The 24090-nt window shown below is 42.5% G+C and overlaps 1 pseudogene; it reads left to right on the top strand.

Moving 5' to 3' along the window:
- The window catches only part of LOC137049331 (zinc finger protein 850-like), a 62093-nt pseudogene extending 59642 nt beyond the window's left edge, over nt 1–2451 (top strand).
- The last annotated feature ends 21639 nt before the right edge of the window (nt 2452–24090 follow it).

Raw genomic sequence — 24090 nt, 5'->3', positions numbered from 1 at the left:
GCAGATCGGGTATAAATGAGGCACAGGTGCCTGGATCAAATTAGCCTTTTGCTTCGGAGCCGAGTGGTGAATGGATTGTCCTAAATATCACTCTCTACAAGCGTGTGTTAACATAACGAGTCAAGCTCTTCGGTTGGATCTCTCCTTGTTTGGTGTTGGAGTGACGGCATTTCAGCAGGGTCGAATTTCTCTCTTTCTATTTTGTTTTTTTGAGCAAAAGCAAAAGGTTGTTCTTAGAGCTGGTTCGGTGTGCTGTTTAGAGCGTTAAAAAGCCGTTTTCATGGCTGGTAAGAGATCGCCTTCTATGAGAAAGAGAGCATCAGGACAGGCTGGACACATTCCCTGTCTATGTTATAAAACTAGCCAAATTGTCATCAAATGGAAAAAGATAAAAAACAACAACAAAAAGAGATTTCTCCCCCCCCCCCCCATTTATCCCTAAGTCTTTAGGACTGCTTGACAATTAAAGGCAGGCGTCTTTCATTTAAAACTTAACTGCAAGACAGTGGCCCTCCTGGACCAAAGCTTATGTCTAGGATAGGTTGGGTTTGTATTATACTACTCTATACCCTGCTATTGATGCTTTAAATGTCTAAATTATGTTATGTCTGTTTTTGCCCTAGATCTAATGGCATTGAAACAGGCAAGTCATGAACTAAATGAAAGTGAAGAAGAGAAAGACCATAATGATAAACATCATGATTTCATGACTGGAGAAAGATCGACACAGGCTAAAAAGACTTCCTTGCAAAAAAGAGCTCAAAAGACAGGAACTAAAGGTTATTTAACCTGTCAACAATGTGGAAAGAGTTGCAGAAATAAAGGAAATCTTAACGTCCACATGAGAATTCACACTGGAGAGAAGCCGTTCACCTGCCAACAGTGTGGAAAGAGTTTCACTCGAAAAGAGAGCCTTAAAATTCATATGAGAATTCACACTGGAGAGAAACCTTACATCTGCCAACAGTGTGGAACGAGTTTCAGTGGAAAAGGACAACTTAAACAGCACATGAGAATTCACACTGGAGAGAAGCCGTTCACCTGCCAACAGTGTGGAAAGAGTTTCAGACTTAAAGAACACCTTAAACACCACATGAGAGTTCACACTGGAGAGAAGCCATTCACCTGCCAACAGTGTGGAAAGAGTTTCAGAAATAAAGGAGATTTTAACATCCACATGAGAGTTCACACTGGAGAGAAGCCGTTCACCTGCCAACAGTGTGGAAAGAGTTTCAGTGGAAAGGGACAGCTTAAACACCACGTGAGTATACACACTGGAGAGAAGCCATTCACCTGCCAACAGTGTGGAAAGAGTTTCAGTGGAAAGGGACAGCTTAAACGCCACATGAGTATACACACTGGAGAGAAGCCGTTCACCTGCCAACAGTGTGGAAAGAGTTGCAGAAATAAAGAACACCTTAAAGTCCACATGAGAATTCACACTGGAGAGAAGCCTTACATCTGCCAACAGTGTGGAAAGAGTTTCAGTGGAAAAGGACAGCTTAAACCCCACATGAGAATGCACACTGGAGAGAAGCCGTTCACCTGCCAACAGTGTGGAAAGAGTTTCAGACGTAAAGGAGCTCTTAACATCCACATGAGAATTCACACTGGAGAGAAGCCTTACACCTGCCAACAGTGTGGAAAGAGTTTCAAAAATAAAGGAGATCTTAACATCCACATGAGAGTTCACACTGGAGAGAAGCCTTACATCTGCCAACAGTGTGGAAAGAGTTTCAGTGGAAAAGGACGGCTTACACGCCACATGAGTATTCACACTGGAGAGAAGCCATTCACCTGCCAACAGTGTGGAAAGAGTTTCAGTGGAAAAGGACACCTTAAACGCCACATGAGTATTCACACTGGAGAGAAGCCATTCACCTGCCAACAGTGTGGAAAGAGTTTCGGTGTAAAAGGAAAGCTTAAACGCCACATGAGAGTTCACACTGGAGAGAAGCCTTACAACTGCCAACAGTGTGGAATGAGTTTCAGTGAAAAAGGACACCTTAAACGCCACATGAGTATTCACACTGGAGAGATGCCGTTCACCTGCCAACAGTGTGGAAAGAGTTTCAGAAATAAAGAATATCTTAACGTCCACATGAGAATTCACACTGGAGAGAAGCCTTACAACTGCCAACAGTGACTACGTTGACATGGACAGCAGTAATCTAATTATTAACCTTATTCTAAATAAGACAATATTCTGATTAAGGTGTTAACATGAGTGGCTTTTAGAGTACTCCGTTCATGTTCTCGTTTTACATGTTATAGAACAAAGATCGATTAATGGCACGTCATTACATCCCCATGCCACGCTATGTTCTCCAACATTCAATCATAGCGTGATACTGGGCGGTCTGTTCAAATTAATGGGCTCAGGAAACTCGCTGTAACTTTACCTGCGGGTGTCGCTGTTGGACAGTGTTACTTGACATTAAAACATAAAAATCACTTGTTTTTATAATGATTTTATATACATTTAAGTTAATGTATTTTTGTAATATTTATTGTTTTGTTTTTTGCCAGTTTTTTGGAAGAGACACTGCCCCTCTTTCCTCCTTGACAGCCTACATTTAGAATAATAGCTTTGATTAATTAATGATGAAAAAGGTTTTGTTTTTCCTGCCGTCGAGCCACAGGCGTTTACTAAATGACCCATCCGGTTCGCGATTACAGATACAAACTTATTGTATTATACTTTAACAATGAGCATAGTAATAACAACAAAAAGAAAAAAATATAGAGGACGTAGTGTTCAGAATGAACAGTCAAGTAAAATACACACCACCCATAGCAACGCGTTAGGTTGGGCATTGACATTTCAGACTGACATATACGTAAAAGATAAAGAGGACTTTTCTGCCATAGGGATACTGTTTTTTGTACACGTTGTTATAATATTTATTATTCAAATTCTGTTTTATTGGACACAATATTATTGATGATTGAGGCTCGAACCCCCAAAGCCCTCCCCTTCCTCTGCACTTCCCTGTTGTGCGTAATGTTATGTGTCCTGTCACAAAATGCGGCGAAATCTCCGACACTGTGTTTATAGTTAGATTAAGGTGTATACATGTCTGTAAAGCTCTCCGATAATGCGACTAAAATAGGCATACTCCACTTGGCTTAGTCCGATTTGCGTTTAGTTAGATTATGACTTTAATCGGATTAAGGTTATCAGAAATCGCTGTTTACATGGTAGCCTCTTAATCAGAGTATTGTCTCAATCAGATTAATATCGGAGTATTGTTGTCCATGTAAACGTAGTCTATGTGGAAAGAGTTTCAGTGTCAAAGGACCAGTATAAACGCCACATCAGAATTCACACTGGAGAGAAGCCTTAAACCTGCCAAAAGTTTGAAAAGAAACTTTGATGGTTTGATGATCTAATATGATTTCTGACCTGTAAGGCGGCCAGAATAATAATCATACACTGTTTATTAATAGGCCAGAGGAGAACTGGCACCCCGACTGAGCCTGGTTTCTCCCAAGGTTTATTTTTCTCCATCATGCCCTGATGGGAGTTTTGGTTCCTTGCCAGTGTTGCCTTTGGCTTGCCTTGCTCAGCTGGGGACACGAAAATTATGATCTAGGTTATTCAACTAAATATACAGATAAAATTAATTATTCATGTCTTATTTAATTCTATGAACTATAATACTGATATGCCAACATTGTCTGGAGCGACTGTACTGCCAAATCAAATTTTGTTGCAATATTGTCCTGTTTAACACTGTGAAGCTGGCTGTGTTAAAGCTTGACTGATTGATTGATTGAAAGAGTATCACTCGAAAAGAAAGCCTTAAAATTCACACTGGAGAGAAGCCTTACAAAAAGGCAGACAGACACCGAGCGCCATCTCAACGGTCAAGGAACTTCCTCAACTTCAAAGGAGACCTTCCTTTCCTTTTGGCAACATTCACTCTCAAACTACCTTCAAACTTCCTGCAGATCGGAGACACGATCACTGCGGAGAACTGAGAGAGAACGCTCCAGATCACAGAACGCTCTGAGAGGACTCACGCATTCTTTTATACTCAACACAAAGCAACCCATGCAGGTATAAATTCTATTGAAATTTTGATGTGTTTTAAGACTAGTACCCCAGTTTAAGGAATATTGTTCTTTGCTGGCTCTTTGTAGTAATGTTTGTGTAATTGCCATTCTGAACCCCTCCTTTCTCTTCCTCCTTTCATTACTTTTCGTTATAATGTTTATACATGTATTATTTATTTAGTCGTATGTATTAGTAGTATCAATTATTAAAACCATTGTATCCACATTTGATTGTCATTGTTGCCGCTTACAAAACATGAGTCACTTTAATGTTCAGATGTAGCTACAGCTCTCATATTTCATCAAAGAAAAGGGTTTTTAATACAAAAAATTCAACCTTCAAATAATTATGTTCAGTTATGCACTCAATACTTGGTCGGGAATCCTTTTAGAGAAGTGACTGCTTCAATGCGGTGTGGCCTGGAGGCGATCAGCCTGTGGCACTGCTGAGGTGTTCTGGAGGCCCAGGATGCTTCGATAGCGGCCTTAAGCTCATCCAGAGTGTTGGGTCTTGCGTCTCTCAACTTTCTCTTCACAATATCCCATAGATTCTCTATGGGGTTCAGGTCAGGAGAGTTGGCAGGCCAATTGAGCACAGTAATACCATGGTCAGTAAACCATTTACCAGTGGTTTTGGCACTGTGAGCAGGTGCCAGGTCATGCTGAAAAACCAAATCTTCATCTCCATAAAGCTTTTCAGCAGATGGAAGCATGAAGTGCTCCAAAATCTCCTGATAGCTAGCTGCATTGACCCTGCCCTTGATAAAACACAGTGGACCAACACCAGCAGCTGACATGGCACCCCAGACCATCACTGACTGTGGGTACTTGTCACAGGCTGGCTCTTAGCCTGTGGCAAAGAATGAGGGGACACTAACAACAGGTATAGGCCAAACAAGATTATTTTATTGTAAATCAAAACTATTAATTATAAACAAGGGAAACAGGATGAGGTGTGAACATGTCATAATGTAGAGTGTATGTAAAGTGCATGGATGCATGAATCTGTGTGTGTGTGAACATGTCTGAGTGGAAACTAAATAAAACTACAAAGGAACAAACAAGACACCATCATACCTTTAGGAGCAGAGAGAGAGAAAGAGAGAGAGGTTAGTAAGGCAGTTTAAATACTCTAAGCCCAGGTGGCTCCAACGACCCTCCTCTGCCTGCAGGAGGCACCGCCCCTGCAAGGCAGGGGAGGGGCCGTGACAGTACTTGACACTGGACTTCAGACATTTTGGCATTTCCTTCTCCCCAGTTTTCCTCCAGACTCTGGCACCTTGATTTCCGAATGGCATGCAAAATTTGCTTTCATCTGAAAAAAGTACTTTGGACCACTGAGCAACAGTCCAGTGCTGCTTCTCTGTAGCCCAAAAGTGTCTTGACCTGGGGAATGCGGCACCTGTAGCCCATTTCCTGCACACGCCTGTGCACGGTGGCTCTGGATGTTTCTACTCCAGACTCAGTCCACTGCTTCCGCAGGTCCTCCAAGGTCTGGAATCGGTCCTTCTCCACAATCTTCCTCAGGGTCCGGTCACCTCTTCTCGTGCAGTGTTTTTTGCCACACTTTTTCCTTCCCAGACTTTCCACTGAGGTGCCTTGATACAGCACTCTGGGAACAGCCTATTCGTTCAGAAATTTCTTTCTGTGTCCTACCCTCTCGCTTGAGGGTGTCAATGATGGCCTTCTGGACAGCAGTCAGGTCGGCAGTCTTACCCATGATTGTGGTTTTGAGTAATGAACCAGGCTGGGAGTTTTTAAAAGCCTCAGGAATCTTTTGCAGGTGTTTAGAGTTAATTAGTTGATTCAGATGATTAGGTTAATAGCTCGTTTAGAGAACCTTTTCATGATATGCTAATTTTTTGAGATTTTGGGTTTTCATGAGCTGTATGACAAAATCATCAGTATTAAAACAAAAAAAGACCTGAAATATTTTAGTTGGTGTGCAATGAATCTAAAATATATGATTTGGTGAACTGGTTCACTAAAAAGAACAGCTTCAAACAAACGATTTCTTCGCTAACAGTTCATCACTAACGTTCACACATGACAAATCAAATATTATCCTTCCTGAATGTGTGTGTGGAAACAACACAAATGCAGAGGTGGACAGTAACTAAGTACGTTTACTTGAGTACTGTACTTAAGTACACTTTTTGAGTATCTGTACTTTACTGGAGTATTATTTTTTCTGGAAACTTATGACTTTTACTTCAATACATTTGAAAGACAAATATCGTACTTTTTACTCCACTACATTTCTATCAAGGTCAAAAGTCGTTTCTGTTGCATCTCTGAAAGTCGGTGGATGATTTTTTCCTTCTTTAAAAGGTTTTTTGTTGTTGTTGTTGCAGACAGTCTATCAGGAATCACTCTTATAGTCATAAACATTTTCCTAACTTTTTTTAAACACTGATCAGTTCATAGCAAAATGGAAGAAGACGGTTTTTCAGGCACAAGTGTGTGCACCCATAGCCATACTTTGAAAATATGTTTCAGTTTTTTTTTTAAATCACAAAGAGAATGGTAAATTTGAGAGAATATCAGATGTGTATCAGTATATTGGATCCGTGCATTCGGCCTTAGTGACAGCAGCTTTGTAAAGAGCTTTGTAACTTATATACAAGTATTTAAATTAGAATAAGTTAGTCGTATGGTAGTATGTCAGATGGAGCATCACTGAATGGCTTAAACCATGACGACAGTGTGCATTTATACAACAATAATAAAATAATCCATTGGCATAAAAAAGGAAATTTACTTTTAAACTTAAGTACTTTTGAAAACAAATACTTCTGTACTTTTACCTGAGTAAAGATCTGTTTTTACAACTTTCACTTGTAACGGAGTAATATTTGACCAGTAGTACTTTTACTCAAGTAATAAAGTTGTGTACTTTGTCCACCTCTGCGCAAATGTACTAAAAATTTACATGAATGCTGCGTGAGATCAGTGATCGAAAGTGTGCACAAACATTCTCTGTGTATCAATATAACACACTCACCCGCGATTACTGTATATGACACTAAAATGTGCTCTTCAGAAACAATCGCATTATAACGTCAGAGCTCGTGTTTTAAAGCCAAGCACACTGAAATTAACAGTTCACTAAAACCGCGCTGTGAGTGTCTATTCTCTCTGTGTCTGATGTAGCTTTATCAGCCTGTCCTTCTTTATATTAGTAGCCTACTGTTTTGGACTGTTTGAATGAATTAGATTACTGGATCACGGAACACTTTCCCGTGTTTTTGTTTGAGTTAAGTCAGTTTAATGGCTTAACTCAAACAGAGAATCGCAGTTGTGATTGTAAAATCACAAACACAGAATCGGGTTAAATAGTTAGAATGGAAATCTACCAGGGTTACAGGTGCAGATGCTCAGTGTGATTGTGATAAACTCCCGACTTCTATGATAGACTGCGTGATGCAAATTATATATATATATATAATAGGGCTCTATTAGTCGACGAATCATGCCTGGAATTCGGGCCCGGTAACTCTCATGTAATCCTGAGACCCCGGCCCGGATACGTGCACAAGGTTCCCACCACTGCCTTTCGGGATCAGGTGGTAAACCTGCAAGCTATGTCTTCGGAGGAGGCATACCCAGCCCTAGCTTTTCTCTGTCCTGTCTGTGCTCTACGGATTAACGTGGACAGAACCCAAAGCTTTAGGACCTCAGAGCAGCTCTTCGTCTGTTACAGAGGTCAGCAGAAGAGAAAGGCTGTCTCCAAGCAAAGGATGGCCCACTGGATAGTGGATGCTATCATCTTGGCGTGTGAATCCCAAGACGTGCCCTGTCCACTCGGGGTTAGTGCCCACTCCACCAGGGTAGTGGCCTCTTCCTGGGCTTTGGCTCGTGGTGCCTTGCTGACATATATTTGTAGAGCTGCGGGCTGGGTGACACCTAAGACGTTAGAACACACTAGATTCTATACTCTACGTGTAGAGCCGGTAGCTTCCCGTGTGCTCGCTTCCCATAGCCAGTAACACCGAAGTGCCCGTTCTAGTGTCAGCTTGCTGCGCCATTCCCTTCCCGATGAAACGGATACATGCGCTTATCTGCTCCAGTTGAGTTCCCCTTTAGTAGGCGAACCCTGTCGAGTCCTCCGCAACCCGCGACAGTCAGACATGGCGGAGTGTCCGACGCCAGGTCTAACACTCGTATGAATTGGTGGAACTTGTGTTAGGCTGGGTTCCATATGTTGTGACCCCTACAGCAGTCCCATATGAGTATTCTTCCACGGTAGTGCTCCCTACGGCAAGCCTGTGTCTCAGTCTGGTGTTGCTCCCCCGCCTACAATGGCCGGGGCCACCCCTGAGACATCTGTATGTTGTACTGCCCACCAGCAGTCCATACGTGCATTTTTTCACATGGTATCTCCTAGAGTTGAGCCGGATACATGCCCAAGGTTCCCACCACTCCCTTTCGGGATCAGGTGGTAAACCTGCAAGTGCTGCCTTCGGAGGAGGCAGACCCAGCCCTAGCTTTTCTCTGTCCTGTCCGTACCCTACAGACTTACATGGACAGAACACAAAGCTTTAGGACCTCAGTGCAGCTCTTCGTCTGTTACGGAGGCTGTCTCCAAGCAAAGTATGGTCCACTGGATAGATGATGCCATCGTCTTGGTGCATGAATCCCAAGACATGCCCTGCCCGCTCGGGGGTAGAGCCGACTCCACCAGGGGTGTGGCCTCTTCCTGGGCTTTGGCTCGTGGTGCCTTGCTGACATATATTTGTAGAGCTGCGGGCTGGGCGACACCTAACACGTTCCCTAGATTCTATAGCCTACATGTAGAGCCGGTATCTTCCTGTGTCCTCGCTTCCCATAGCTAGTGTAACAAAAACGACTATGTGAGTTTAATGTCTCGGGGAATAATTAACTCAAAAGGGATTTAATATTCAATATTCATGAATTTATGAATATAATTTGTTAGTCGTTCATTACGTATTAATTTTCTGATAGGGAAAAATGTTTAATTAAATACAAGTAACCCTTTACGGAATTGCTTGAAATTATCTTACTAAGTTTGTCCTGCAAATTAGTTATAGACTTTCAAATCAATTCTCAATAAGGGATTACTGCTTTACGAGCGCATAAGAATCATTAACTTTACTGATCAGGACAAAGTCCATCCATCCATCATCTTCCGCTTATCCGGGGCCGGGTCGTGGGGGCAACAGTCTAAGCAAAGACGCCCAGACTTCCTTCTCTCTGGCCACTTCCTCCAGCTCCTCCGGGGGTACCCCGAGGCGTTCCCAGGCCAGCCTGGAGACATAATCCCTCCAGCATGTCCTGGGTCTTCCCCGGGGCCTCCTCCCGGTGGGATGTGCCCGGAACACCTCCCTGGGAAGGCGTCCAGGAGGCATCCGAAATAGATGCCCGAGCCACCTCAGCTGGCTCCTCTCGATGTGAAGGAGCAACGGCTCTACTCTGAGCTCCTCCCGAGTGACCGAGCTTCTCACCCTATCTCTAAGGGAGCGCCCAGCCACCCTGCGGAGAAAGCTCATTTCAGCCGCCTGTATCCGGGATCTTGTCCTTTCGGTCATGACCCACAGCTCATGACCATAGGTGAGAGTAGGAACGTAGATTGACCGGTAAATCGAGAGCTTTGCCTTACGGCTCAGCTCCTTCTTCACCACAACAGACCGGTACATCGCCCGCATTACTGCAGATGATGCACCGATCCGTCTGTCAATCTCCCGTTCCATCCTTCCCTCACTCGTGAACAAGACCCCAAGATACTAAAACTCCTCCACTTGAGGCAAGAACTCTCCAACAACCTGAAGTGAGCAAGCTACCCTTTTCCTACTGAGAACCATGGCCTCGGACTTGGAGGTGCTGATTCTCATCCCAGCCGCTTCACACTCGGCTGCAAACCGTCCCAGTGCATGTTGAAGGTCCCGGTCTGAGGTTGCCAACACGACAACATCATCTGCAAAGAGCAGCGATGAAATCGCGTGGTCCCCAAACCGGACACTCTCCGGCCCTTGGCTGCGTCTAGAAATTCTGTCCATAAAAATTATGAACAGAACCGGTGACAAAGGGCAGCCCTGCCGGAGACCAACATTCACCGGGAACAAATTTGACCTACTGCCTGCAATGCGAACCAAGCTCTTGCTCTGGTTATAAAGGGACCGTACTGCCCTAAGCAAGGGGCCCCGGACCCCATACTCCCAGAGCACCCCCCACAGGGTGCCACGGGCAACACAGTCGAATGCCTTCTCCAAATCCACAAAGCACATGTGGACCGGTTGGGCAAACTCCCATGAACCCTCCAGCACCCTGTGAAGGATATAGAGCTGGTCCAGCGTCCCATGCCCGGGACGAAAACCACACTGCTCCTCCTGAATCCGAGGTTCCACTATCGGCCGAATTCTCCTCTCCAGTACCCTGGCATAGACTTTCCCAGGGAGGCTGAGGAGTCTGATCCCCCTGTAGTTGGAACACACTCTCCGGTCCCCCTTCTTGAAAAGAGGGACCACCACCCCGGTCTGCCAGTCCATAGGCACTGTCCCCAACCGCCACGCGATGCTGCAGAGGCGCGTCAGCCAAGACAGCCCCACAACATCCAGAGACTTAAGGTACTCAGGGCGAATCTCATCCACCCCCGGCGCCTTGCCACCGAGGAGCTTATTAACTACCTCGATGACTTCAGCCCGGGTGATGGACGAGTCCCCCTCCTAGCCCTCAGCCTCTGCTTCCTCAAAGGAAGACATGTCGGTGGGATTGAGGAGATCCTCGAAGTATTCCTTCCACCGTTCAACAATATCCCCAGTTGAGGTCAGCAGCTGCCCATCTCCACTGTAGACAGTGTTGGTAGGGCACTGCTTCCCCCTCCCGAGGCGTCGAACGGTTTGCCAGAATCTCTTCGAGGCCAACCGATAGTCTTTCTCCATGGCCTCACCGAACTCCTCCCAGGCCCGAGTTTTTGCCTCCACAACCGCCCGGGCTGCCGTCCGCTTGGCCAGCCGGTACCTGTCCGCTGCCTCAGGAGCCCCACAAGCCAGCCAGGCCTGATAGGACTCCTTCTTCAGCTTGACGGCATTCCTTACTTCCGGTGTCCACCACCGGGTTCGGGGATTACCGCCTCGACAGGCACCGGAGACCTTACGGCCACAGCTCCGAGCGGCCGCGTCGACAATGGAGGTGGAGAACATGGTCCATTCGGACTCAATATCTCCAGACTCCCTCGGGATCTGGTCGAAGCTCTGCCGGAGGTGGGAGTTGAAGATCTCTCTGACGGGGTTCAGCCAAACGTTCCCAACAGACCCTCACAGTACGTTTGGGTCTGCCGAGTCTGTCCAGCTTCCTCCCCCGCCATCGGATCCAACTCACCACCAGGTAGTGATCGGTTGACAGCTCCGCCCCTCTCTTCACCCGAGTGTCCAAGACATACGACCGGAGGTCAGATGAGACGACCACAAAGTCGATCATCGACCTTCGGCCTAGGGTGTCCTGGTGCCAAGTGCACTGATGGACACCCTTATGCTTGAACATGGTGTTCGTTATGGACAAGCCATGGTTAGCACAAAAGTCCAATAACAGAACACCGCTCGGGTTCAGATCAGGGGGGCCGTTCTCCATCCTCTCTCTCTTGTCTATGGGACTCCCTGACGTGAATGCCAGGTCAAAAAAATGGGTGAAGGCCATTTATATATGTATTTCCCACTGAGTGTTGGAATTGCAGTGATGAAGTGATGTGATGCACTGTTTTGATGAGTGAAGAGTGAACTTAAACCCGCCGGGTGTCCACTACTTACCTGAGTTTTCATAAGAAGAGGCTAACACTGATGTACTCCATAGAAATTTGAATGTGCTATCTGACAGCCCATTGTGATGAGGGACACGAAGGTGAATCCTTAACCGACTGCTTTGCAGTAAATTTCTCCAGCCGTAAGTTCTCTCTCTGTCATTGCTGAAGAAGAGGATTACGTATCTGTGTATTCACCTGTCTGCTTTGCAGCGAACTTCTCCCGTTGTAAGCTCTGAGTCTGCTAGTCCTTCAAGAGGAATTCATACCTGAACACTCACCTGACTGCTTTGCAGTGAAGCCCAACCATGCCCCCTGCATTGCACTCTGTGGGCCTCCGGCGGGTCCGCAGGACGGAATGACCCTGCCCAGAAGACTCACCATTGTAGATTCCCTTTTTATACTCAATAAAGTACTGCGATATTTGAAGCCTCGTCTGTCGTCCTTGCCGGGCCTCTGTCCGACTCCCCAAGGGTGGTACGGGTCTTGGGGGTGGGTGCAGCCTGATTGGCCTGCCCCCTCGTGACACAAACCTCCCTCTGGTTATGATGTGGCTTCCCTTTATTTCACAGGACCGGACACCAGTTACAGCTCTGGAAAAAATTAAAGAGACCACTGAAGAAATCATTATCTCTTTTATTTATTTTGTTATTTCTCTGACTGCTCTGGACTCAGTGGTTGGGTTTTATAGGCTGCTTAACCAAAAAAAAAAAAAAAAAGATTTACATTACCGGAAAAACAGGTTGTTAATGTTTAATATATACCTCATGCCTACACGCGGCACAATATACCCTTGGACATATGCATCAGTGGAAAACAGAAACTTGTTCATGTTCAAAATGGATGTCTTGTTGAAAACTTATGACTTGTGTCATATACATTAGTAGAAAAACAACATCATGCTACACAATTCTTTCTAACAGGGAACTTCTGTCACATGCATAATTATGTTCAAAATGTTCTCTGTCATTCTCAATGTAATCCTCATACTCATGTGTTCAGGCACACTCTGTCTGAATACTAATAATAATACAAATTATTATGTATATTAATAATAATAAAATGTTAGTCTTCAAACTCTTTTAGTTGTCATCGGTGTGGAAAGTTCCAAGAATCATTGTTTATATCCACCAGGGACGTCGTTAGGCCTATTTTAGGGGGACTGAAGCTATCCCAAAATGTTCCTAAGCCCCCTTAAATGATTAGATCAAAAATAACAATTTGATTTATCAATAACTGTATTCTCATTCATATTTACATTATATATATCCAGCTACCAAAAGTAGCCGAAAAGTCGGAAGTTGGACAGAAGTACAGAGTGTCGTTGTGTTATCAAGATGATGCACCGCCCCATTTCGTTGCATTGGTGTGAACTGTGGTAGCTTTCAGAGCGTTAAATGCAGACTGGAGCGCTGCTACTAGGGCGACCACCTGCTAATAAGCCCAAGGGGTGACAAAGGGTATGTTTCTGAAGGACAATGTGGCACACTGCCTGTCGCGGCGGTGCCCCACCCCACAGGAAGACGGGTAGATAGTGGTTTACCCATTTCTAGCACATAGCACCTTACATGGTATATTAATAATGCCCTATTCCCCTAAGCATGTGTAATTGCTGATGTATGCTCATGAATAGGCCAACCAATGTGTACTTTGAACATAATATTTTGTTGAACATTCAATGAATTGACAGATTTTACTTTTACTATTAGCCTATTTTACTTTGCAGTCTGCACTGCAAAAAAGCATTCTTACTTAGTATTTTTGTCTTGTTTCAAGTCTAAATATCTAAAAAAAAATCTTACATTAAGAAACATTTACTAGACATTTTAAAAATGATTGTATTGTTTTGGGGGAAAAATAACAAAAAATTAAGCAAAATAATCTACCAGTGGGGTAAGAAAAATAATCTTGTTTTCTGTTTGAATTAAGATTATTTTTTTCTCACCCCATTGTCAGATTATTTGTCTTATTTTAAGCAAAAACTCTCTTAGTTTTGAGTTGTTTGTTCCCAAAACAAGACAATTACTTTTGCTTGATATTTTTTATTTATATTTTGGCAAGAAACAAAGACAAAATACTAAGTAAGAAAAGCATTTTTTGCAGTGTGAGTCTGTGTCGTTTGACATCGTATTTTACTCTCCATGTCCGATAGAGAAAGACGTTTTGCAAAGGTCACAAAAAGCTCTTTCGGTATCCACCTCAACACCTATTAGTCACAAATATTATTTTCCCAGTCTTTCTCGTACCCACTCCTTCTCTTTTTAAGGAAAGTGCACATCTAAAAAGTTCCTGTGTGTCTGGTATGCACATGCGTGCGCTGTCATGACAACAACAAAAAAGTTGACAACAGCAGTTCAACTGAGGGGTGTGTGTGGCAACAGTAGCGTGCTGAACTGTCAAGTAATGTTGGTTTGGCTGCCTGAGGCAAGAGGATATAGAAAGACCAACTTTTTTTTGAGCAAGCATTAATTATGCGTGACACGGTCTCAATTTGCAGGACGCACGAATTTGGCTTCAAACGCTGTGCACGCGCTAAGTGGGACGGGTGGTCACCCTAGCTGCTACAAGTGACGCCTGTTTCTCACATACCCTGTTTGCAGTGCATATGCGGTGCGCTTTTTTTAATTATTTTTTTATTTATTTATTTTTTTTACCCATGTTAACGGATTACAGCTTTCACACTACACGCGGACTGGCGAACCGTTCCAGGAGCAGTGCGTAAGACCAATGCAGCGAATGTTAATTTCCGCACCGAGGCTATTTTTTTCTGTGCTTGATGAGCTGAATTAAAGTGACAGCGCAATGTTCGCATTAATGGTAAATGGACTGCATTTATATAGCGCTTTTAACAGACCCTATGGCCATCCAAAGCGCTTTACATTTTGCCTCACATTCACCCATTCATACACCGACGGCGATGTCAGCCATGTAAGGCGCCATCCAGCTCGTCGGGAGCAGCTGGGGTTAGGTGTCTTGCTCATGGACACTTCGACACTTGGTCAGGTGGAACCGGGGATTGAACCACCAACCTTTTGGTTTGTAGACAACCTACATGAACCACTGAGCCACTGCCGCCCCCGGATTAAAATAAACATGTATTGACGCGAAAATCTAGTAATTTAACCAGAGACGCATATCATTTAAATATAATTTATAATGTTCTGTTTTAAAGTCACCATGAGACATGAGAAAGCAAGTAAAACAACATCACACCTGGCATTTAGCTAAATAAGGAGACATAATGGCTAGCATTTGTCCTTCCTCCTTTCTTGGAGGTGGAAAAACAAAGTTCTTTATGAGCATGACCTGCTGGATTTCTTGTAAAAAAAAAATGTTTAAATGTTTTGCCACTTATATCTAAAGAATACATAAATATAAAGTAATTGGAATAAAGGAATCAAATAAAACATTGTTTATATTAATGATTTTAAACGTGTCATGAAAGAGTGTATACAAGAGAACTGCAATGATGACAATTAAGCCATGTTCAGTAGCCTAACAACTTTTAAATTTGAAATAAAAATGATTAATAAATGCTGTTTGTGGTATAACCTACAGCCGCGGATCAGTTGCGCAATGCAAACGCGGCAAATGTGAAAGAACAGCTCGTTGCTGCACCTGCATCGGCAACTTTAGTTTGGTCTGAGCTTGCTATTGGAGAAAGGAAGATTGGTAAGTGTCATGAATCATGATACAGAGGCAAATTGTAAGTTGTTTTTAATTACCTGCTTACCTTTAGCAAAGTTTTCTTGAGGTGAAGGAAAGGGGATAGCCTATTTTGGTTTGCTATGGAAAACTGTAACTAGTCTAGCTAGAGTGAACAAGCAAAATACAAGATTACAAATACCCTGAGGCTAAGCACCCCCCAATAATCGTGACATGGAGGGACGGGAGCGATCACTAAGGGTGCTTTCACACTTGGTTCGATTGCCTGGACCGAACCCGAGTTTGATTGCTCCCTCCTCCCCCTGCCCCTGCTGAACTGTGTTCATATTATATTATTTGGGTCCGAATCCGAGTTTGATTGCTCCCACTGCCCCCGCTGGACTGTGTTCATATTATATTATTTGGGTCCGAATCCGAGTTCGATTGCTCCCCCTGCCCCCGCTGGACTGTGTTCATATTATATTATTTGGGTCCGAATCCGAGTTCGATTGCTCCCCCTGCCCCCGCTGGACTGTGTTCATATTATATTATTTGGGTCCGAATCCGAGTTTGATTGCTCCCACTGCCCCCGCTGGACTGTGTTCATATTATATTATTTGGGTCTGAATCTGAGTTCGATTGCTCCCCCTGCCCCCGCTGGACTGTGTTCATATTATATTATTTGGGTCTGAATCTGAGTTCGATTGCTCCCCCTGCCCCCGCTGGACTGTGTTCATATTATATTATTTGAGTCTGAATCTGAGTTCGATTGCTCCCCCTACCCCCGCTGGACTGTGTTCATATTATATTATTTGGGTCTGAATCTGAGTTCGATTGCTCCCCCTACCCCCGCTGGACTGTGTTCATATTATATTATTTGGGTCCGAATCCGAGTTCGATTGCTCCCCCTGCCCCCGCTGGACTGTGTTCATATTATATTATCTGGGTCCGAACCCGAGTTCGATTGCTCCCCCTGCCCCTGCTGAACTGTGTTCATATTATATTATTTGGGTCCGAATCTGAGTTCGATTGCTCCCCCTACCCCCGCTGGACTGTGTTCATATTATATTATTTGGGTCTGAACCCGAGTTCGATTGCTCCCCCTGCCCCCGCTGGACTGTGTTCATATTATATTATTTGGGTCTGAACCCGAGTTCGATTGCTCCCCCTGCCCCCGCTGAACTGTGTTCATATTATATTATTTGGATCCGAACCCAAGTTCGATTGCTCCCCCTACCCCCGCTGGACTGTGTTCATATTATATTATTTGGGTCTGAACCCGAGTTCGATTGCTCACCCTGCCCCCGCTGAACTGTGTTCATATTATATTATTTGGGTCTGAATCTGAGTTCGATTGCTCCCCCTACCCCCGCTGGACTGTGTTCATATTATATTATTTGGGTCTGAATCTGAGTTCGATTGCTCCCCCTGCCCCCGCTGGACTGTGTTCATATTATATTATTTGGGTCTGAACCCGAGTTCGATTGCTCACCCTGCCCCCGCTGAACTGTGTTCATATTATATTATTTGGGTCTGAACCCGAGTTCGATTGCTCCCCCTGCCCCCGCTGGACTGTGTTCATATTATATTATTTGGATCCAAATCCGAGTTCGATTGCTCCCCTGCCCCCACTGCAGTGTTAATTTCGTTGACTAAAGATTTTCGTCATTATTTTCATCACAAATATTTTTTTTGCGGACGAAAACGAAACAAAAACTAGAAAATAAGTCACTGATGGAGACTAAAACTATGACTTAATTGATTGACATTATCGTCAACAAATAAAGGACGAGACGAAAATAGACTGTGACGAAAATCCAATTAGCAGACGGGAGAGATTAACAAAAGAACCAATCTGCAAAACGGAACGAGAGAAGAGAACCAATCAGAGACTGACTTATTTGACTGAGCTCCCGGGAAGACGGCATTCAAAGAGGCGATGTCTAAAAGAGCGACAAAATGTCCAAAGCTGGGAGAAAAAGAAAGGGAGACTTGTGGGCTCACTTCACGTTTGATGACGAACAAAACAAAACAAAGTGTAAAGCATGTGGAGCGATCATTCGTGGCAAGAAAACAACCAATTTAAAAAGACATTTACAGACGAGCCACCCGGACATTTTCTCAAAGGTAAATTCACAACGATGTTCTTTTGTTTATTGAGCTAAGCAAAATTGGAAGACTGCAGTGGGTAGATGTTGTAGCATTAAATATTACGAACTGAACAGTACTGTAAAATAGCCCCTTCTTCAAGTTAGATGAGAGCACCATACTAATACGTAATGTTATGCTATATAAATTTTATCAATACTAATGTTAATAGTATATTTTATAATGTTCTACTTGTTGACAATATCACAAATATTTCTAGATTAGTCATGTGAAACGTGACTGTTCACATCCTATCATAATACTTACTAATCTAGCAATATTGTGGTATTTAAAACATACAATATTGTTAGACAAATGAATGAATACCTTATAAAATCTTTTTTTTTATCCACCTAGCTGCCAACTATTTACTTTTTTCACGCTTTTATTTGCGTTTAGTGCTTTAATATTTACTGCTTGCATAAATAAAGTGATTGCAATGAATAAATAATAGAAACATTTAAGATATTTTCCTTTTTTATGTCACAGCTACAGAAGTCTCCTGATGAAGGCGGTGAACCAAGCGCAAAAAAGGCAAAAATGTCTAATCAAAACATTGCACTACAAAGTACAAAAGCAATGCCAGAGAACAGCAAGTAAAAGAGGAGGCTATAGCAAAATGGATTGGACGGTCAGGGTTACCACTGACTACAGTAGAAGATGAAGACTTTATTCTCATGATAGAAGCATTTGATAAGAAGCTGACAGTGCCAAAGAAAGCAAAGATAAACAATCTGATTGAAAAACACTGAGGAAGAAATTACAAAGTTTAAGAAACGACTGTGTGGTGCTCGTAAAGTGTCAATTGGAATTGACCTATAGACTAAAAAGGGACTGTCTGCATCATTCCTTGGCATAAGTTGTTGCTTTTTTTTGTGTTGATCAAAACAATCCAGAACACATCCTGCTCGCTCTTGAACAAGTTGCCCATCCACACACTGCCCAGTCCATTAAAGGGGGGGTGAAATGCTGTTTCATGCATACTGATCTTTTTACACTGTTAAAGACTTGGATTCCCATCCTAAACATAGACAAAGTTTCAAAAACTAATGTTGGACGTTTGATGGAGTATTTCTGTGTTAAAAATACTCCTTCCGGTTTCTCACAAGTTTCGGAGAGTTTTTTTCGAGTATGGGTCGACATGACGTTAATAGAGCGGAAGGTCATTGTATGGGCCATACGGGCTCTTCTCCCGGTAGGGTGCGCACGCGCGTGACTAGAGCGAGAGAGCAAATGCACGGCCGTAAACACTCAGGTGCAGATCCAGTCGATCCAGGCGCCGCGCTCCACTTTATTCCTATGGGAGACGTCGAGCGACTTCAACGCTTCAGCACAGCATTCCGGGAAGTCAGCGCTGCATTTGAACCGATTTGAATGCAGAAATGATGGGAAGCTTCATAACAATCGCTTCAGTCGCGACGCAAAAGTGGATTTCCACGCCACTGCTGTCACAGGACTTCACCAAATCATACCAAAGAAGTGTGTTTTTGACGGAGCGGTCCCAGCGATAAAGGTTCAGTCCTGCTTTGGAAGCAGCCGGTGAGTAAAACTGACTCTACGAATGGACTCCATTGTTGTTCTATGTACACTAGTCTGACGTGCAAAACCGTTTTGCTTGCTACTGCTAAGGTTTAATCACATACAATAGTCCATAAAACGAATCATGTCCTCATAAACTGCGAGTAAAGACACACAAATGTTGACAAACCACTAAATACAGTCCATACCACAGAGACGGACGGTCCTGCTGTTGCCGTTTCTCCTGTTCAATTTATTTCAGCCTCCGAATGTGATTCTGGATCATTATCTTTGATAGCAAGGGTTTCTCCACGCTTGAGGACGTCACCGCTTTGCGCGCTTGTCATTCTTTAGCTCCGCCCACACGATCGTTTTTTTCCGGAAAGACTCTGTACAGCCTATATTTATTTTATAAATATAATAAAACTAAAGACTTTTCGGAGATATGAAGGATGCAATACTACTCTATAGGTACTCAAGATTGACATGAGATTGACTGAAACTGAGTGTTTCACCCCCCCTTTAAGGCCTGTGTGGATAAGTGCATGTGTTACCGGTCTCACACTGGGAAGGGTGAGAGAAAGTAACTGTAGGAAAGCATGAGAAACACAGTCTGCAGCGTTCTAGCGCTTTCTTTAATGACTTTTTTTTTCTTTCTTTTCAGGTAACAGGTAAGTATAACACATCTTAAATCATAACCATAAACAACATTCTTTTACAGGCCATGCTCTATGGACAATTCTCAGCATCTAAATCAGCAAATGTAATACATTTAAACATTTCCCTTCTATATTACACTTTTAAACTTCAATAAACATCTGTACACAACTAATCATGTGTCTTGTGTCTTATCATCACCATAAGTGTTTGCTCAACACTTCAATTGGTCTTTAACGTTTCACTTTGTCTCTTTTAGAAATAGTCCACAGAGAAATCAGAATCACTTAAATTCACCAAACATGCTAACTTTAATGAAATAACCAATTAATAGTGTTTAACACACTTAATTGATGTATATGCAGGTTTAAATCACCTTATGGTTACACATTTTTAGAGAAAATCATGTTACAGTTTGACTTTTCTACATAAACAAAATGAAGTAAACATAATAGATCACACTATACAGCTCAATCTGAGAAATCTTTCTAAATTACAGAAGAAATATAGTTGATTGTTTCACATCTCTTACTAAAAACATAACGCTTTTTAAGAGCATCATGAATTTTGAACTGTTTACTCAACTAAAACCGGAAATTGTGTCCAGGAACCGGTGTCCAGTCCGGTGGGGTGGGGATTGGGGGTATGGAATTTTTATTACCCCATCAATCAATCAAATCTGACACATGGTGCCCTCTACTCTCTCTCACTCCTTATACTATGTGATATCATTTTAGATGATCTCCCTCCCTCTATTCCCTCAAGGACGGGCCTCCCTTTATTCATTTCCAAAGCCACCTCCTCTGCAGGAGTGAAGCTGGCTGGTGGTGGCCCTCCCCCAGTCTTCTTTTTGGTCGCTGCAATTAAAAATATAAAAACATAAAAAATAAATATAAAAAAAAAACCTGAATGGTTGTAACTTTCAGCTGGCATTGATTACATATGTACATACCATTAGATTTACTTACCATTCTGAACTATATTTTTATTATTTATTTTCACCTGCTGCCAGGTTCTTTTTCCTTCACTTAAGTTGCTGCTGCGTGAAAGCAATTAACGTTACTGTTATTCACACGCAAACTTTGCAATGTATTGTGACACATATTCAAGGTTGATAAAGTATTTTAAATAGTTTACACTGCTACTTACGCATTGAGGCGATCAGCAATTTCCTGCCAACCTTTCTCTCTTGCTTTATTTATTGCCGCTGTATTGCCTTTTTTGGTGATGACATCTTTAAATTCTTCATGTTTCCAATAGCAAACGCTGTTCTGTTGCCGTGAACATCGCTGCTCTATCTTTCCCTTTTGTTGCCATGGTAGCCCACAGTAAATCGATTGACCCATGCTCGACTTTTCAGGACTTTTAAACAATGGCGTGCACGCGCAATTATCTAGACTATTTAAACCTGACTCAAATTAGTAAGATCACATGATCCTCAACTTACTGTTATGGAACCAATTTAAGCGCGGATGTTTAGCTCGGCTCATTCAAGTCAGGTTTTGGACTTGAATCCCCGCTTTTCTAAGCGGCTTTTATGGAACAGCCCCCTGGTCCACTCATCGTTCACACTGGCATTTTTAACAGCGAACCTAAAGTTACCGAACCAAAGGCATAGGGAGACGCTCACAACCTGATTAGTCGCATTATATGACTTAGGAGCTGCTTACCGAACATTCAAAACAACGCTGTGTGCGGATTACACGCGGTCATTTTATGCGTGTACATATGGCATTATTTTTACCCGCTGAGAACTCATGAAGAGCTCATAAAATGTCCAAAACATTCAAAACAGCAGCAGGATTTCCTCCGTTGTGCAGAAAAGAGACGGCCGTTCTGTCGTCTGTACCTGCTAATAATGGGCAACACAGGAACTTTGATGAGAAGAGCCAGGTTTGCTTTTTGTGTGTTTTTTCTAGCATTTTCGAAACATGCTCGTCTGACCAAATATTGATGAGGCACTTCCTCATTGCTTCACGTTTGCCCGCTAACGTTAACGTTATTCATTCCGGATACACCGATCTTTCCGCGTCGTCAAATCAGCTGCATTATGCGTTGCATCTTGTGACATTATACGTCCGGTTTTTGGTACGTTTACATGTCTTTGGTCCGTGTTGCGTTCATATATCAATCGAACCGCACCAGAGTTCGTTTGGAAGCGGACCGAGACTCATCTTTTTAGCGGTCTCGGTCCGCTTGTTTGGTGCACACCAGGGTTCGGATGGCAGCGTTCACATATGTTCAAATGAACCGCACTAACCGAGCAATCGCACCAGGGTTCGTTTTAATCGAACCAAACATGACAAGTGTGAACCGTAAGTGACTTATCTGTTTCTGTACTGATTGTATCCACAGAGACCCTTTAAAGGGATAGTTCACTTTAAAATGCAAATTCTGTCATAATTTACTCACCCTCAAGTTGTTTTAAACCTGTATGAATTTCTTTCTGCTGCTGAACACAAAGGAAGATATTTTGAAGAATGTCAGTATCCAAACAGTTAACTGGAACCACAGACTTGCATAGAATTTGCAAAATTCTTCTGTGTTCCTCTCTGACAGCCATGTCAAAACGCTTGATAAAGTTTTTGTAACCAGCAGCTCAAAAATCAAGTGCTGAGACCCTATAGTTTTTTTGTAAGCCTTTTTTTTGCCCTTTTACGCCCTATTTATTAGGGGTTCAAGCACGCATCGCATTGTGCAGACCAAACCGTAAAGGTTGATAAAATTGCTGCATATTTTGTGATTTTATTGCATTTATTGACCTCTCAGATATCTTGATAGAAGTGGTTTAATGAAGTGCATTTAGTTAATGTTTATTTTTATATAATAGATTGTTGAATTCTAAATGCAGTTAGATAAAATGAGAAGTACTGCAACAGCTACTATAACCAGATCTGTCATATTTAACCCGAGAGCAACGAGACCACGCCCCCTATTTTGCGTGTTCTTGTGGGCCGAGGGTTAGTCAACAAACGGTTCTAGTGACGTCATTCCTGCCAGGTTTTTCCAGTTTTTCATTAATTTTTGTAGATGCCCTTATCAAGCAAGGAGAAAACAGCACAAAATAGTTCATATAAAGGGGAGATGAATTGAGAAATCAACTTTCCCTTGAGCTTTTGATATATAAAAGGTCATGGTAATATAAGATTAAGTTTCAGAGCTGAAAACTTCCTTGTTAGTCAAAGAAAAGCTTTAATAGACACCAGGCCCAGAAAACGATCTTGTGCTTCATCCTGACATCATCGACTGACGAAACACACCTCTACAGAATAATAAGCACATCTGTGTGTGTGTTTGTGTGTGTGTGTGTGTGAGTGTGTGTGTGTGCACGGTTCGCGCTTCTATCCACCGACCAGGTGGGCCAAACAATACAAATATATTTCAATCAATCGCGGGTGGATGAGAAATAAAGCATTGTGTTTGTTTGAAAAAGACATTTACGAGCCCTGTGATCGAGAGAATCATTCTGGTTACCGCTTTCAAAACAATCCCTCCCTCCTATGAACTGAACTTAAGCTCATTAAATATGAAATCTTATCCAATCCTAGCCGTGGACATTTACTTCCAAGTCTCCACTGCAGCACGCCCATCAATACCCAGCGTTCTGGAGAAAGCCTCAAAACCAGTGGAGAAAATAGCCTATTACTTATCAGTTATGATGTTTTTGAATGTAAAAACCGCACAAATGTCATTAGTTGACCTCAGACAACAGTATAATTTTTTTTTAAAAAGTGATCCAGTTGCAAGGGCAGAGTACCTTGCCAAAAGAAAAACAAGGTTGTGTGTATATCTAGATAAATTACAACTTAAGTTAAGATGTTATGTTTTGTGGTAATTACACAGTTATTACATGTTAATAATAGAAATGTTTTCAATTTTTTTTATTTTTTTTATCTTGACTTACTGTTACTAATGAGTCTATTTGAATGAACAGTAGATTGATAGATTCTGGGCCCAATATTTGCAGTAGTTCCATATAAAAGATTTTTTGTTAATGAAATGTTATTATATGACTGAGTTACATAAATTGGTCTGAGGATTAAAATAAAGGCAATTGAAATCAGAATAAAATCCATTGACATTTTTACTTTTATCTTGTGAATATCAATCATTATTATATGAACGTCAGGTGGTGCGACCGGTCATGGTCAGGTGGTGCAACCAGCATATTTTCATTTAAATCTATCAATTCCCACTGCAATTGCAAACATAAAGTAAGAAATATACCTGCAAAACTTTATATAACATATACAAATCATTTTGAACAATTAAAAACAAAAATAAAATGGTGTTTAAACACATAGAAAAGT

The sequence above is a fragment of the Pseudorasbora parva genome, chromosome 2 (genome assembly GCF_024679245.1).
Source record: "Pseudorasbora parva isolate DD20220531a chromosome 2, ASM2467924v1, whole genome shotgun sequence".
NCBI classification, from domain to species: Eukaryota; Metazoa; Chordata; class Actinopteri; order Cypriniformes; family Gobionidae; genus Pseudorasbora; species Pseudorasbora parva.
Note: the sequence above shows the minus strand (reverse complement) of the source record. Positions and strands in the feature narration are given on the sequence as shown.